Source organism: Gymnodraco acuticeps, unplaced genomic scaffold, assembly GCF_902827175.1.
Source record: "Gymnodraco acuticeps unplaced genomic scaffold, fGymAcu1.1, whole genome shotgun sequence".
In the NCBI taxonomy this organism is placed as follows: Eukaryota; Metazoa; Chordata; class Actinopteri; order Perciformes; family Bathydraconidae; genus Gymnodraco; species Gymnodraco acuticeps.
Genome location: NW_022992206.1, coordinates 3,325,192 through 3,332,321, shown reverse-complemented (window position 1 = coordinate 3,332,321; position 7,130 = coordinate 3,325,192). Strand labels below are relative to the sequence as shown.

At 38.2% G+C, this 7,130-nt stretch overlaps 1 protein-coding gene across 1 annotated transcript in view; it reads left to right on the top strand.

Annotated features, from left to right (window-relative positions):
- The first annotated feature begins 6,101 nt into the window (after positions 1-6,101).
- eya2 (EYA transcriptional coactivator and phosphatase 2) overlaps positions 6,102-7,130 on the top strand; it is a 30,339-nt gene continuing 29,310 nt past the window's right edge. The window contains exon 1 of the mRNA XM_034205757.1: positions 6,102-6,394. The gene's annotated coding sequence lies outside the window, so the exon portion shown is untranslated. The remainder of the gene's footprint in view (positions 6,395-7,130) is intronic.

The following is a 7,130-nucleotide window of genomic DNA, read 5'->3' as shown; positions in this document are numbered from 1 at the left end:
CAGAGGTGCTGATTCATTCATTTAACGGCTGTTTTTATGGTCACATTTTGTGGTGTATGTAAAGACGGAGTCAAAATACCATGAACCCTTTTCATTTCAGTATAATGCAGTCCAACACCATAAACCACAGACTCACAAATGACCAGAGATAAATCATTACGTCCCGGAGTGAAAGATGGAATTTCTTGAAGGACTGTTTAAATAATTACATTGTGTCATGAAGATAATGGTGTTGTATCTGCCAGTTGTAGGTTAAAAGTTTTAGTTAAGAGTCCTACATTGTTACATCCATGTTTCATTTTCTAATTATAACAACCATCAGAGACTCTAAGAAGTCCAGCATCCACTAATGAATAATGTGTATAAAGCTGGAAACCTTCCACACTTCATAATGTTATTCCTCTCGCTGTACAAACGTGAGTCATTTTATACAGTGGATCAGATCACTGGAGCTCCTGCAGGGTGAGGTTTCATCCCGCTGTGGAACCAACTCTGTCTGAGGCTTATACAGCCGAAACATCTGTTGTAATTTCTGTCAAATTGAACTTTTATTACCTGGTCATTAAAGCCGCGGCAATGGCAAAACCAGATGGGTTCTTGCTGACCTTACAACTGCTTCTTTTTTATGGTGTTGGTGAAAATTGAACCAAAGGAAGCCGTGCGCTTTATAAAATTAAGGCAATCATTCCCACATTCCTGAGACATGGGGGGCACTGAGGAGGGCACAGAGAGGTGCAGAGCAGCTATAAAGGGGGAGTATGTGTGTTTTTGTGTAAGTGTGTAAAACCTATATGACATATATGCATTCATACATTACAAGCATTTCTTCATGGATAGAATCCTGTCTAGAGTGTGAGAAGATTTCATTTAACCAAGTTTGAATGTTGAAGTTATGTAAGAGAACATCTATAATTATCTTCAAAATACAGCAACGAGAATAGAGATGCATCAGTGATGTTTCTCACATGACCAATTTGAATAAATGTAGGAGTCATATTGTCAGAAAATGTAGTTGTTATTCAGTGAATAGGTATCGATACCATTTGTGCGCCCACACTGCAAGGTAAAGTGAAGGTTAAATCCCTTTTGATGTCAAATTATTCTATTTATTTATGGACCTTTTCATCCAATGGAGGTCTGTAATATATTACATTTGGAAAACAACCCCTCCCTACACATGCGTGTGTTCCTGATGGGCCTCCTCGCTGTACGGTCGGAGGCCAGGGTCAGTTAAATAACACGCACAGCACATAAGCAGGCTGGGTGAGAGCTGTCTCTCTGGGAGGGAGGGCTGCTCCATCACTGGTCCCAGTGGGGAGGAATGGAGGGATGCCGGGTGTGTTTATTAGAGACAGAGGGAGGGAAGAATGCTTTCTTAGAAGAGCGGCCTCCTGTTCTCTCAAGGTAACGTCTCTACTTGTATTTGAGAACTACAAACTTCTGCTTTTAAGAAATCTAGGTTTTATTGAAAACAAATAAACATCAGAACTGTTTGTCTGATGGAACAGCTTCACAACGCCCACGCGTCTTTCCAACATCGGTATTGGGGGAGGCGGTTCTCTTTCTAAACCAACAACTGACGTTCACACCCACTAAAGACATGATTAGCCAGGCATGCAGGGATGATAAAGTAAGTAGGGTTTAGTAGTAGTAGTAGAACCTTTATTTATCCAGGAAAATTAATTAAGAACAAATTCTTATTTACAATGATGACCTGACAGGTTTAAATAAACTCTTCTATTAAGATCACTTTTTCCCATCCGTTGGCCAACTATTTCCGCCACTTTTAATGCCTTCCAGTTGAAAAAAATAATTAACATACATTTAGTTTTCCCTCTAATTAAACAAAATTGTGCCTCATCCCTCAGGCTTGTCACCCACCTTGGAGTGTGGCGGGTTAACACTTTGGACTTCAGACGTGGTCAGACAACAAAACAGTACTACTGTGTTTCTTTCTAGCAGAACTCAATCCCTAGTGCCACAACTGCACTTGCCTGCCAGTATGTCGAAAACACATTTCCTAGAATTACTTTCAAGATCCCCCCAAAACAAGGGTTTAAACATTTGGCATTCGACTGTAAGTGGACCAATGTTGTGATGATGGCCATTCACGTGGCCATCAGCCAAAGAGTAGCCAAGTTGGCAACACTGAAAGCCTGTCCATTCCTCTCTTACTCCAAGACCAGTCCCCAAAGTTATCATTGTGAACGTAAACGTAACCTGATGAATGTAAATAAACATGGCTACTGTTAAGGCAAAATGCGCGCAGGTAGACAGGCAGGTCAACCCAGAGCCATTTTTTATATTGATTGTTATCAGCATGTAATGAGTATTCCAACAAATAGACCAAAAACATTTTCTAAATTGCATTACTTTCCCTATCTTTAAGACCAAGTTTGCAGATGTTGAGGAATTCTATGGAGAGAAGGAGACTACAGTAGGACGCTGCAGGTTTATTTGATTTGAGGTTTTCTGCAGAGAGAGTATTATGATTTTAAACGTGGAAGTGATGCTATGGAGCTTTTGCAGTGTGGCAAGCTATGGTTTATGCTTTTTGGGGGATGAATAGGGAGCATCTAAACGCAGATGTGGTGGTTATAAGGCCCTTGCTTCCTTGCACATAAGCCGTGCAAAGTATAATATTACATTCACTCGCTCCTTGTGTTTATATTCTCTCTCCTTCCGCTTTCCAAGACTCTCAGTATTCCTCAATTTGAGAATAATAATGCTTATGTCACATTCACATCAACGTTCCACACAACAAAACGTTAAACTTCAAACCTGGAACCGCTTCGCCGAATTACACATCATGACAGATTTTTCTCAATAATCAAAGCTGACACATCCTCCCTGACATAAATACGTACCCCAGCAAACTCAGGGGCAACATTTATCCTGTAGTCTGACGGGAGGAACACTGATGACACATAGTGACAGTAACAGTGTGTCAGCGGATACCGCCAGCTGGCAAAGGGACAGACACACTGAGCCCATCAGAGGAAGAGGGAGACAATGGCAGCTTTTATTTCTCTACCGCACATTCCTGTGGAAGAAAGGAGTTGGGCGTCCCGACGCCTGCTGTTTGAACCTGAGGCAGACTAGTTCATCGTGTCTGGGTCACGGTACTTCCCAGACTCGTTGTCATTTGGTACCTCGGTGCTGTATTATAAGAAGTGTTTTTCCATAATGTGTTATATTTGTTTGTACATTGTTCTTTAAATAATCATGAGACTACACTTCAAATTGTTTCATTGGTAAAAGTTAGGTATTTGTTTTCGAAAGAGCACTTGCAACACCTCCGGTGATCTTAACTCATCATGTCACTGGAACTGGGTTCATAAGGTCACAGCTGTTGATATTAAAAATACCCACAAAAATAAAAATAAAAACGCATTTACTGATGGCAGCTTTGTGCATGCGTCATGTGCTTCTTGGTGATAATGAAACATAACTGTGGAGCACCGGCTATGGGATTGGAAAAAACTATATATTTAAGTTAATCTATAATGATAATTGCAATTTGACTCCAACTTTATCACAGTACATGAACCAAAACACAGGGAACAAATAAAATGTCGGTAAATATTGTAGAATAAGAAGATATTGAAATGTACAAAAATGTAAGTTTGTCCAATGTTAAGCTTTAGAGAAGTTCATATTCAATATGTTTTTATAATAATACATTTTTTGATTGCACCTTGTTGTATTTTTTGCCAATTCGACCCCGTTTGGGAACCTCAGACTACTTATTGGCGCCCCATTGTAACAGCTCACTACTTCCTGCAATGGCCCTGAATATCGTCGTCAAACGTAAATTGCAGAATACAGATTTAAAATGATCAACATTACGTTTTTGTATTCTTACATACTCAAAGACCAACAACTTATTTTCAAACCCATAACTTTCACTACACATAAGGCAGTTTCACCAATGAAAGTTTCATCAATTGACCAGAATTCATTGCTTCAAGCCTTGCTGTTGAGTAAGTGCTGTAAATGTGTTCCTTATTTGTGTCCCTATTACTGTTACAACTAACATTGCCTCATGTTTAGGGACTTTCTTTAAGTAATTTTGGAAGTAATTATTGATGATAGTTGGGTCAAGGCGATAAAACCAGTTGCCATTTGTATTATATTTAAATATTTGTTTTCTCGTTATCGCCTTCACAATTATGCTATCTGACTGGAGTTAATAGATGTTTGACAGGTATTTTTATGCCTTGTTGTGATTTATATTATATCCAAGATGTGGTTAGTTCCTGCATCTATCTTTCTCATGCTGCCTTTATCTTTTCACCCAGAACACATGTTGTTATCCAGATTTTTTTTAAAGCCCTTTTTCCCTCGAGGATGTTCTTTTCCTTAACTCTGAAAGGTCAGTGATGCCAACACTAGCCCAGATGCAAAGTAGCCAGAATCTCCCCCAGGTGCCCTCACATATCCATGACTGCGGGTGTAGAGATGGTGTCAGCCATGGCATCCTGTTGTCCCCCCGCTCAGGAGAACCTGTTTCCTCCTGAGTCATGGCTGCCGCTCCGAGACACTCTTCCTCATGTTACAGAATACACACGAAGACAATGGCATACAAGTTGGGCACACATAAAGCAGACAGAACACTCACATATTCTCATGTTATTAAACAAACAGGCAGGCAGAGGATGAGACACCTGCATTGTGCCTTCTCCTTTTAAGGGGGATTTTGGATGTTTACTCAGACAAAACTCAAATATTGCTTTGCTTGGTGTTGTAAAGACGACACATCCACGTGACCTGTTTGGTAACCTTGAAAGGTCTTTGACATTTCCCAATGTATACAACCAGGAGCAGGTGATGTGCTCTAAGCCTTGGGTTAAAAATGAAAATATAAGAATTCATGTCAAAATGGGTTTATAATGCCAGTTGTTTTTTTTTTATATGTGAAAGAAATTGGAGAATTTATATATAATGTTATAGCTTCCAACGGTGTGGGGGCTTTGAAAGACATATTGATTTATATTTAAATAAAGCATCACATGAAAATGTACTATCTACTGTAATATGGAAGCTTAATAATGGAGTATTTTACAGTATTGTAATATTTAAACCAGCTTACTTTTTGTTGCCATATTCAAGAGATATCTAATAGCCCCTTTCTAAAATGGTTCAAAAAATATTCAGCAGTGAAAATTACATTTAGTTTTTTCTAGTATAGGTTTTGAGTCATTTGAATTGCACATTCAGGGTAATATTGTACACTACTAGATTTATATCATATTACCAGCTTTTCAAATATGATGCATAAAATCGTTTGACAAACTGCTACATAATTAAAACTGCTTATATACTTATGAATTACCTAATACTCACCAATAATATAAAAGGTCTATTCTCCCAATCCTCAACAGTGTGAATTGTGTTGCATTTTGAATACTTTAAACTTTAATACATAGTCAGTTTTGATGAATTTGTGTTATTTTATGTATGTTTACTTATTTGTTTACTTATAGTTTAAGTACTTCTCCCAGCACTTAATGTATTTCCGCCTTTAAAAAAGTGTCTATAAAAAAGATAGCAATGTAAAACATTTCTGCAAAAGGTGGCTGTGTAGTTGTTCAAGGTGAGAAATTGCACCTGCCACGTTAGTTTTGTATCGTTTAAATAAACAGTGTGAAGTAGGATATTAAATTAGATGGGAATGTAAATAGTGGATCTCCCCCCACACATCCACACTTACACACAGTAACAGATAACAAACACTCTTTATAAAGCAGTCAATAGCCTGCAGTTATTTAGCACAAACTAACAAATCCTCCTATCTGGAGTGCATACAGAGGGACCGCTGCTTCAGAGAGGAGGACTCAATGGAGTGCGGGTCGTTGTGTAAACAAATGAAGAAGAGCTCTTGACCAAACAAAGATTTAAAAGGGAGATTAAAGAGACGAAGAAGTAGCTGAGTTCTGCTGAGGGAATAATTGAGAGGAGTGGTTGAGATAAGGGCACGCGCACTGACGTACACGCACGCACAAACACACACGATGGGGCTACGTGCAGCGCGCGCAGGTCTCGAGAAGAGGAGGAACCAGAAATCTTCTCTCATTTACTTAACATCACTTCCCATCGCCGGGAAAGCAAACACGCTCCTGAAGCTGCAGAGGAAGAGGAGTGAGATCGATGTGAGTGAGTGTCTGCAGAGAGCTGTCAGCTGTCAGCACCTGGAGACTCCTTTTCTGCGTCTTCTACCTCTTTTTCTTCCACTTTTTTTTGTAGCTGCGTGTCCTCCCGAGCGCTCACGTTGTCCCTTATTTTGCCGGGACACTTGTAAAAAAGTCTGCGGGTGTCTCTTGGGCATGGAGAGGCATCTGCTCTGATTGATACTCGGATTTTTTCAACTTCACGATCTTCTCTCTGAATTATGGTAAGTGTGAAATACTTCGGTATCTTTTATATAAATTCATCTTGTTCATGCCATCGAGTGTACGCGATTTCGAGGGGTTTTATTGTGGAGAAATCATTATATTTAATAAAATATCATTACGAGTGCATCCTTCTGTCGCTGCTCTTCAGCTCTGTTGGTGTTTATTTTAGTAGATCCTTTAAATAAACATTAATTAACATTTAAAACCAGGACAATTGCTTCTAATTGCTGTGTGTCTTTTAAAAAAAAAATTAAATCTATGATTAAGACGGACGTACAATTATGGTACGTTTATAGAAAAATAAACCAAAATCAAAATATGTCAAATTTTATTGAATTACTCCCTTTGGAATTTCCAATTAATTTTCAAATAAGACTTGTATAATAATGACAGAATTTGAAATGGTGTGCTACATATATTACATTACAATACATAAAAATACATTACAACATGTAAAGTATTTGAGACAACAACAATTACCAGACATGCATGGATTTAACAAATTGTAAATGAATCCTTGAATATTAAATGATCCTTATGTAGACACCAATTGCCTATTGGATACAAATTAAATAGATAGACAAACTATATTGTAATGCATTCAAATGTAGACCAATGTTAAAGTAAATGGGACATTTTAATTTTCAGAGTTTTGCTTGTAACTGAAGATATTGTAAATTATTTTCTTCTTCAGTATTAAAGTTATTTTATTCACCCAAGTTTATTGTAGTCATT